This window comes from Littorina saxatilis, linkage group LG11, assembly GCF_037325665.1.
Source record: "Littorina saxatilis isolate snail1 linkage group LG11, US_GU_Lsax_2.0, whole genome shotgun sequence".
Classification (NCBI taxonomy): Eukaryota; Metazoa; Mollusca; class Gastropoda; order Littorinimorpha; family Littorinidae; genus Littorina; species Littorina saxatilis.
Window position 1 is genome coordinate 20,123,190 of NC_090255.1, and position 11,347 is coordinate 20,134,536.

The following is an 11,347-nucleotide window of genomic DNA, read 5'->3' on the forward strand; positions in this document are numbered from 1 at the left end:
CCAAAAAGCACAACCCACCAAATCCCAGGCAGCATCACTGATTCAAACCTACAGGTGCACTCCAATGGAGACGTCAAAATAGGTTAAGTTTCACCCGGGCTTAAAACTAAAAATATCATCTCAAATTTGCGATAAGACTAGTGTCCTCCCTATTGGAATGATACTTTGAGCCATTTGAGTTTTACGCACATTATCAGTTCGCACCAGCCTCTGTCACGTACGTACTGGCACCGACAATGATCTTCGTTCTCTTAGGTTCCCAAAGGGTTTAAAATCGTGATCGTGATTGGCGTTTTTTGACCTTTCTGTGACCGTGAAATTTCCATTTCTGTGATCGTGATGGGACTTTGCCCGTGATCCGTGATGACACGAAAGTCAAGTCTCGTGATCGTGATCGTCATTTGTTTTCGTGATCGTGATGGGCATTATTGCCAGAGACATACATTCTATCTATGTCTCTCAGTGTTATTGCAAAGCATTTTATTTTCAACGTACATTTTTCACAGCTGTATCACTCTGTGATCCTCTATTCGTCAAGGTGTTTGTGATCGTGAAAACAAAAATCAAGGTAACTGTGATCGTGAAAGCTAAACTAAGTTATGGCACTCTGGGCATCTTATCTCTGTTGGTTGATAAGAATCAGCTGGAATTATGTTTTTGTGTAATGAAGAAACTATTCAGAAATCGAAAATATGTAACGGTCTGCTTGTGGGGGTATCTGGTGGATGGAAGGGAGAGAAATACTATATCTTACCGCATACTAAATGTAAACTATGTACGCGTTGCTTCATAAGTTACACTGAAGAAGATAAAACAAAACGGGCTCTCACACACACACACACACACACACACACACACACACACACACACACTCACACACATGCCCTTTATACACACACACACACACACACACACACACACACACACACACACACACACACACACACTTCACTTCCTTGATTTCATGTACAATGTATGCTCATCTCAGGCAACAGTTATTACCGAATACTTCCACCGGCAGTGATGAAATAAGAGTCAGTTCTTTGTTTACTGACGGCGACATCCAAAGGCAATTGGCAAAATATGTGTACGATTGTTTTCAACTACGCAGATGCAATGCGTCTTCCGACTGTCCTCAATAACTTTATATGCTCATCTTCAGGTCCTCTTTGTTCACCCTGTTCCACTTGGTTTTGTATTACATGTATGTTATGTTATATTGCTGTTTTTCCTGTACTTATGTATCTTGTATGTGTCAATAGGCTCTGTGCTTTAATGACAATAAATTCTGATTCTGATTCTGATTCACACACACACACACACACCTGAGACTGAGACTTTTGGAGACAAAAAGGTTATAAGAGCCAAGAACAAGTATGTTTGTAAGAATCATATGTATCCCTTTTTTAACCATGAAAAATGCATCATTGCAAAACTAGTTAGCCTGTTACGAGAGAAGCCAAACAGACGAAGCAAACATCAAGCTGACAAATTAAACACATTTGCAGATATCTCTCTCTCTCTCTCTCTGTCTCGTCTGCCTCTATGTATGTCCGTGCGTCCATCCGTCTCTCTCCCTCTCCCTCTCTTGCCTGCCTCTCTGTTTGTCGGTCCGTTATGCAATCCATCTTTTTCTGTCTCTCTCTCTCTTGTCTGCCTCTCTGTTTGCCCCCCCCCCCCTCTCAGTCTCTCTCAGTCTCTCTCTCTTTTGTCTGCCTCTCTGTTTGGCCCCCCCCCCTCTCTCTCTCTGTATCTCTGTATCTCTCTCTCTCTCTCTCTCTCTCTCTCTCTCTCTCTCTCTCTCTCTCTCTCTCTCTCTTTCTCTACAAAATCAACAGGTTAGTATTTTCAATAATGATAAAATTTAAAAAAGCAAACTTAAGCAGCATACAGACACACGCATCATTATTCTACAACTTTGCTTTTTTTAACATAATTATAAGGTTTAAACAAGGTGTTATTGAGATTGTAGCTCTCAAAAACAAACTGAGACCCGACAGAGCGACAGCAGGGTGTGCCAGCGAAAGAATGGGCACACCGCGATGGCCGGCGCGCGGGTCTCGGTTGCTGCACGTGTTGCAGCGCTTGGTGGCTCTATTCTATATCTCTGTGGTGTCAACGCTAAATAGGGAATGTGTGTCACAGTGTGGGATGAGGGCTCATGCTGTCAATTTAAAAAATAGTAAATTTCCATCACATTCCAGAAAAACCGCTCACATCAGCTGCATAACAAGATATCATGTCGTTAGAAAGGTTCTTGTGAGGAAGTCTTTTTAATTTTAATGATGAAAGATTTTCTTTTTAATTTTAATGATGAAAGTATATAAATAAATGGTTTTCAAAGGAAGGAATGATGGCACCTGTAATATTACAGAACAATGTTTACAGTTTAGTTAATAGTTGTCACTGTCAGTATCACCCACACTATTCTCCATCCGATTGTGTGAAGAACAAATATTACTTCCTACCTACCTTCCCGCACCCCCACCCCCACCACACACCCTCTTCTCGATACCAAAAACATATCCCCATCAGCGCACAGCAAAGTCTGAATGTGCTCAGTAATACATTTTCTTTATTTTCCAGGAAGTGAGGTGCCGAGATATGACGTGCAGGCAGCTTGCAGAGTGGTGCCTGGCTTTGCTGAGGATGATGATCAGATTCAGTCCATTCTGTGCTGACAGAGCTGTACAGAACTGCTTTAATATAGTCCATCTGAAGATGCTTACACTTACAGAGGTTTTCTGTTGTCTTAGTGGTGAAATGAACATGTAACACATTAACATTCTACACAAATAATGTGTGGCGCGGTGTGGATCAAGGGTACATTGTAACTTATGTAAGTTGTCAATTCACCTAAATACAGGTAGTGTTTGGTATGCAGATATTTACTTACAGCAAACAGCGGTTTGTTTGCTTTTACTACATAAAGTGGTATTATCTTTTATATTGTTTGAGTGCTTTGAATTAAGCTGTTCACAGGCAGTATTTTACACACATGCTCAGCTTTGGGAGATGTGTGTGTATGTTTCTGTCAATGCGTGTTCATGTATAGACTTTTTTTGCAATATTAGAATTTAGATCTTTTAACTGCATTATGCACATGCAATGTGTTAACCCATGACTTTTTCTTCCTTTGAATCCTTGTCAGTACTTTATCTTGTTTCAAATTTTCATTGATTCTGTTTTTGGGTTGTTCTGGTGCATCCTGGATGCGTTCAATTCATTCTTATGTTGTGCTGTAAATTGTGTAATGTTGCTTTTGTAATACACTCATGTGTGATATATATGCACTGCCAAGATTGTGTCTTTCACTTGGATGTTGTGAACTTATTTTTTAAAGGCCTGCTCTGCCTCATTAAAACACTTTGCCTCATTGTGGACCTTATCAGGTTCTTTGCATGGGATAAGAAAATCCTTCCACTTAGTCATATATATATGACTAAGTGCCAAAAGGTGCTCACAGAACAGAAGACGACTTTGTTTTACAATAAAAATGTTTCTAAAAACGTGTGTCTGCTGAAAATTGGTGTGTGTGTGGATGAATGTGCGAAGAGATAGTGGACATAATTTCGTGTGTCTGACTTGAACGGTTTTGAAGTTAGCTTTGTTTAAAGTCAAAAATAACGCCAAAACCGGCCATCTGAAAACGGACATCTTGATACCTCGTGTTTTGAATATGCCACAGAAAAATAACAAGAAGCACAAATGAATTGCATTTAGTTTGATTGAATGCCTGAAACATCGCTTTACAGACGAGACCAAACGTCAAATCTAAATCTGGAGAGAATTTTTTTTTTCGATAACCGAATGTTAAGGTGTCGCACGCAAGATGTGTCGTCATCACGGCATACATTTTTCAATCGCAGATATTTACTAAATTTCTTTTTCAAAAATTCTGGAATTGATGTCGACACGTCAAGCGATAACGGTGTATCAAACTGCTGTCTTTCAAGTAATCCAGCAAAGACTGCAGAACTTTTGAACAGCATTTTTGAAAACGATTTGAAAATTTCGTCATATCTTGCGTGCGACAAAATGTTCGGTAATTAACGGTTATTTTCTTTTAAAAACAAAATTTACATGTACAAAGATCTACTTCATCTACGGAACCACGTGACACATTCTGTGTTAAAAATGTGTGAAGAAATCACGAACCACGATTGCGCTATCAAGTGTTGAAATTATGTCGTCAACATCTTTTCAGATCTTGCGTGCGACACCATCTTGCTTTCAACATAAAATGTCACTACCTTATCGAGTTTAATGGGTAAAACTAACTATTTGTTGTCTTAGTTTAATCTTCTTAATTAAAAGCGTAATAAAACCGAACTTCCAAGATGAATTTTAATTGAGATTAGCGAAAGAGCGGGCACGCAATTCGACCTTAAAGTAAAAGAATGATAACACGAGCGTTTGTCGTGTTGTCTTGCGTGCAACACATTGTCCAAAAAGGAAAATGTATATTTTTCTCAGACGTTTTTTAAGTTGAAACCTTGAAACTTCACACACATTTGGGGTTTAATCGCCCCCATGCATGGTAAAAGTCTTGTTGACCCTTGTCAGATTTCAAGGTCACGGATGGGTCACATGTGGTTCAGAAAACGGATGAAACATATTTTTTCAGAGATTTTTGAAGCTAGAACCTTCAAACTTCAAACAACGCTTTTGCTTAATGATTGTTCAACATAGAGAATTCAAGGTTGATCCTTGAGAAATGTGAAGGTCATAGCAGGGTCTCGTGTTGGTAAAAATGAGATTGTTCGGACACTGCATGTAGCATGGAACGACAAAACATAAGTCATGTCATATTTCAGATATCAGTACATTTACAAATGGACAACACCAGCAAACATGAACCAAGTCTGGTCGACCTTAGTCAAATGTCAAGGTCAAAGTGGCGTTATGGTTTGGGTAAAAAAAAAAGGAAATTGTATTGAACTTCAATTTATATAAAACCAAAGTCTGGTTGATCTGTTTTAAGATTTAAGGTCAAATCTGTTATTTAAGGTCAAATCAAATAGAAATTTGTTGATGCTTAAATCTTTGAAACTTCCAACAGGTTTGAGGTTTGACAACTTCTGGACTTTGAAATCTGGTATGGTTGATCCTGGTAATATTAATTGGTCAAAACATCAAGATCAACAATTATAAAATAAGCACTTTCACCAATGTCAAGTGAGCAATAGCAGCAAACGTGAGTCTTATAAAGATTATCACTTTTTGTGTGACCTCAACTTGACCCCTCTGAATGCTCTCAATCATGGAAATTGACCACACTTTGATTATAACCAAACAACATCAAAACTTTGGAATGTGTGAAGTTTCAAAGGTGTTGCTTAAAGCCATATGTACTCGATGACTATACACGCTAATTGCTTTACCAACAGCTGGAGACATGCTAAATTAAGTTCCCTGCAAAATATTGTGGTCTAGGACCCCTTCAATGTTGAGATATGTTAATTTTCATTTTGATCTGGATCGTCCTATTTATAGATTTGCCAACAGAGGTAGCGTTGACGCAAGGGAAATAACTCCGCGTCTTTGTTTACATCCAAAGTTTTTGAGACTCTAAAACAAGCTGTAATGCATGTATATGGTCCGCGCATGGCGACATATCGTCATTACATGGTCTTATGGTGCGTTTGACATCGATTATGGGCAAACTACACTTTGTAAACACGGGAGCGCGTACATATGCCTTTAAAAGGCGTTCGTGAAAATGACAATTGTATGTGTCTGACTTCAATGCGACCCCGCTGCGACCTTGACGTTTGATTTTATCAACCAGACTTTCATCATGTGTGAATGACTTCAAACACTATAAAACTAGTTGAAGAAATTGACAATTTTTCAAAGTTTAAGCCAGATGGCACTGCTGTGACCTTGAAATTTGACAAACATTAACCAGGCGGTCACCTTTTTTAGAAAATATCCTTAAAGGATCTTTAACCTTACTGTGACCTTGGAATTTGATGAGGTTTAATTTAACTTGCGTAGTGTGCCAAGTTTCAAGGCCCTAGCTTCAAAAACATATGAGAAAACCTCATTGAAAAATGTATATGTTTGACCTCAACGCGACCCTGCTGTGACCTTGACTTTTTCAACCAGACTTTAATCGTGTGTGAACATTATACACTAGAACTGTGTGTATTTTCAAAGCTCGTGCTATAAACGCGCTGAATAAATTGAAAATATTCCACATTTGGACCAGATGTGACCCCGCTGTGACCTTGAACTTTGACAAAGATTAACCAGCAGGTCACTTTTAATGAGGTTTTATAAAAATGCTGAAAGTATGTGAAGTATGTAAAGTCTAACTGATCTAGTATGAAAACATGTAAGACGTGACAACGACAATTTTCCAGTTTGCAAAGGAAATTTAACCTCGCTGTGACCTTGAAATTCAATGTTGTTTAATGTGATGTGCACCATACCTGGAGGTCATTATACTTTGTTTGTGTGCCAAGTTTCAAAGCCCTAGCTTTAAAAACGTGCGAGATAACCTTAATGCTATGACTCAGTGCCGTTTTGAATGATATAACGAACAAAATTATCGTTATTTGTAAAATCATTTGGGTAAATTTATCTTTTCTTTTCGTAATTGGGTTCCAGCATCTGTTGTCTTAACAAAAATCACAATATCAGTCGTGTTTGTCAACTTTTATTTTTTAGCCCCTTTGTCCGCTTTTCGTGCGCACCTTTTGGCATTTAGTCATATAGCAAAAGTCAGCACCCTGACTTCTTAGTGTGGTGATGTCTTTTCTTATTAATTCATTTCCCCCAAAAGGCATGTGTTTTAAACAAAATTATTTCTTACAGCTACGTGTATGACTATTGGGGATTATGTGTTTGTAAAGATGGAGCTGAGAATCCTACACATAATTCTGTGCATAGAAGGCGGCCTGAATCTTGACCCACACTGCTGGCATGACCTTTACAGCTGCATTCAACGCTTTACTTTTACGCTGGTAACTTACGTGTGGCTTAGCTGGGTGTTTGTGCAGCAACCATGTGGCCATCAATTAAGCTCCACCGCCGCTTCAGTCCCAGTGTGTTATTTTGACCTGCCATGCTGCGGTCAAGAAACTCTCCCACCGTCGGTAGCAGACTATCAAGTTTCAAAACGCTGACAACTTCGCAGACTCCGGAGAGAATTTCTCTCTGCAGGACTGCAGAGGTTTGCCGTTCAGATTTCCCTGTGTCACGGCTCAAACGAGGCCCGGGATTTTGACTTCGTGTTTGTATGAGTGTTCATCACGATAAAAACAAGAAGGGCAAAGCCCATACGACTCACATGCTTGACCTTGACCTTTACAGCAATGACATCATACACTAAGAACTGCTTTACACATTTTCCTACCAAAATACATGTGACCTTGACCCAAGGTCAAGGTCATCCAAGGTCATGCAACACAAAGCTGTTAATTCAAGACATAGGAAGTACAATGGTGCTCATTGGCTCTTTCTACCATGAGATATGGTCACTTTTAGTGGTTCACTACCTTATTTTGGTCACATTTCATAAGGGTCAAAGTGACCTTGACCTTGATCATATGTGACCAAATGTGTCTCATGATGAAAGCATAACATGTGCCCCACATAATTTTTAAGTTTGAAACAGTTATCTTCCATAGTTCAGGGTCAAGGTCACTTCAAAATATGTATACAATCCAACTTTGAAGAGCTCCTGTGACCTTGACCTTGAAGCAAGGTAAACCAAACTGGTATCAAAAGATGGGGCTTACTTTGCCCTATATATCATATATAGGTGAGGTATTGAATCTCAAAAACTTCAGAGAAAATGTGAAAAATGTGAAAAATAGCTGGTTTTTAGGCAACATTTATGGCCCCTGCGACCTTGACCTTGAAGCAAGGTCAAGATGCTAAGTATGTTTTTTGGGGCCTTGTCATCATACACCATCTTGCCAAATTTGGTACTGATAGACTGAATAGTGTCCAAGAAATATCCAACGTTAAAGTTTTCCGGACGGACGGACGTCCGGACGGACGGACGGACGGACGGACGACTCGGGTGAGTACATAGACTCACTTTTGCTTCGCATGTGAGTCAAAAACCAGTTTACAGAAAACGAAGAAACGAAAGGAGACTGCGGTAGATAAAAACAGAAAAACAAGTTATAATCATAATTGTTTGAATAGGAGCCGGAATTGAAATCAAAATGTTGTTAAAAAAAAAAAGTAACAAAGCATTAAAACTTAGCGATGTAAAGAATAAAACAACCCTATGTTTATCCTTGCATGAGTATCTAGTAATTAATAGTTGCTCTTGACGTATAATATAGTATACTGTTAATGATCAAGAAAACATATAACATAATATATTCATGCCTGCAGTAATTTTGATTGCTTACACATTGATTACGGGATTAAAACAAATATGGGAATAGTACAAGCTAATGCAGAGAGTGTCACCATTTCTGCAATAAGTGTGTGAAAATGTTTGCCAACGAAAGCAAAATAACTGAGCAGTTTATAATTATTTATTTCAGACAGAGCTTATTCCTTTCAACCTCTCATTGTTTTCAATTATAACTTCAAAATTGTGATCGAAATTCGGCTTTTCGTTTATGCTGCCGCTGATTTCGTGTGTGTATCTGCATGTACCGCATTTACTGAAAAGTTGCTGAGCTGTATGATTTCTCTTTTACACCCAGTGTGTAAGGAAAATATTTAATACATTGACCTTTTTCCCGACAAACAGATAACTACAGCCTTTACTTGTATGTTGATTGGTGTTTTCCCTTGTTATATTCCTTTTAAAATTGATAAACATTTGTATACCCTTCTCGGAACGGCTTTCGCAATTCATGTCCACCCACAGGCGCCGGACTATTCTGAATAACAGCGACTGCTCAAAGACCAACAGCAGACAATTTTAATGATGAACTCGAACTGCCTGAATCTGTGTTGCCTTTCTCATTGCAACTCGGCTGCATGATCACATTCCTGTATTTGTCATGTAAATTCTTACAACCCCGGATACAAAAACAAAACCAGAAAATGACGCCACAGTTTAAACAAAAAAAGCATGGCTTTAATTTAAAGTAGCAGCATTAACACTAAATGTTTGTTATAATGCAGTAAAACTATTACATATCTGATTATTCTTGTTCACCTATAGGCTATTTCGTCCCCTGTGCGTGTATTGTATGTGCCTCTTGTTTTATGGACTGGGCAAAGGAGCTGCGCCTTCGGTTATCAGTGTCAAGTTCCCAAAGGCCGAGGGGAAGTGTTTAACTAACTGTATCAAGCACACGCTAATCGTGCATATTTAATAAATCCCTGCGCCTTGAATATGTGCGCGATATAAATTGCATAAAATAAAAATTAAAAATAAAAAAATAGATCCCTGCGCTTAGAACTGTACCCACGGAATAAGCGCGATATAAGCCTCATTGATATTGATACCGAACGCGTGTACTGGAATGACTGACAGGGGCTCAAATTCTCCCTCCCTTAAAAATAAGGGAGTCTGGACTTGACTGCGCCTGAACTGTGATCGACTTGAAGTGCTTTACCCCCCTTTAAATGGTCTGTGTACCAGACGCGACTGGGTGTTTTTTTGCATTTTTTTCTCTCGTCATAAGAGTGGCGGTGTAAAACCAGTTCTCGCGCAAACAAATGTCAGGCTACCCTTTTTTTTTTTTTTTTTTAGAAATAAACCCTTATTTTCGAGAAATAAGACCTTATTTTTACAATAAAAATGCCGTAAAGAAATAAGGCCTTAAAAAAACAAGCCCATAAAAAATAAGCCCTTATTTTAGAAATAAGAAATAAGGCCTTATTCATGGGATTTTTGACCCTATTTGTGCCAAGGATAGAATAATTTATTCGTTGTTTATACGTCAGGGGAGTAACACTTTCGAGCGAAATGTTGACTCGGAACACACCTGTCGTTGGAAGTAATTTTCTCGTATTATGGGGGGGGGGGGGGGGGGAGTAGTTTTTTCGTAAAGGGAGTAACATTTCCGTACGAAATATTTACTCAGGAGTAAATAATTACCCCGTAGGAGTAATTTTCTCGTGTTACACCTGAATGAACAGACTGGTGTTTGTTTACCCTCTATCCCTTTGAAGGCAAGACGTTGTCGCTCATAGCCTACACAGTTTTCTCCTCATTGGGTGACAAACTGACAACAAATCCAAAAACAAAGAGACTGCCAACGTTCCAAAATTCAGAATATTCACAATAAAATTCTGAAGTTTGGAACGTTGGCAGTCTCTTTGTTTTTGGATTTGCTAATCTTGCTTGACTACTACTACTACTACTACTACTACTACTACTACTACTACTACTACTACCCTCTTGTTTGTTTTGTTCTTCAGTGTGCGTAAGTTCTTGTTGTTTATTGTTTATTGTTTGTCTGTGCACTTACAAGACCGTTGGGTCGATATATTTGTGACTGAAACGTAACTTGTCAATAACAACGTTCCAACAATTTACCTTTCTTGTTTTTTGAAACTGACAGCAAATAATCTTTCAGTTTCAGAGACAAACGTGACTATCATTTTACACTTGATTGTGATATTTATTTATTCGCTCAAAGTTAACATTCTGATATCGGTTTGTTCACCGCAGACCTGGATTAATCTTTTCCAGTTACAGTACCATTATCTTTTGAAGTTATAACATTTTTAACATACAATATAGCAACAATATTTTCTTCGTGGTTTGCTTGCAGACTTCCGTGTGTGTGCGTGTTTGTCAGTGTGAGACAAACAGTGTCTTGTCATGATCACAATTAACAGATACATGTACATTGAACAGACTTGGTACGTTGTTTTCTTGTTTTTTTTCTCATCCTTTTGTTCTCTGCCCGCAGTAATAGTCTTGCCAGTACTAAGCTGATTGTTATATTTGGTCGGTTGTGAAGAAACAGACATTTTTGTTGGAATATGCTGACAATCAAACTCTGTTTCATTACAAACATGTACCAGGTTTGCGTAAATATCTTGTCTTTTGCTTGGATTCAAACACACTTTGATTTTGCTATGCTCTTTTAACGCTGCATTCTTTCACAATTGATTGACAGATGATTGTGCTCCAAACTTCACCATTTTTATTTAATTTGGGTGATTGCAAGTGCCGGTTCCACAAATTTGGAGACTTAAATGCCTCTGAATTATAAGCTATGAATTTAACACGCTCATACAGATGGAGAATTTGTTCGCTTCACCACGTGTCTTAGCGGACATTTTGATTTTGCTATGCTCTTTCAGCGCTGTATTCTTTCGCAATTGATTGACAGATGATTGCGCTCCAAACTTCAGCATTTTTCTATCATTTGGGTCATAGCAAATGCAGGTTCTACAAATTTCAGCA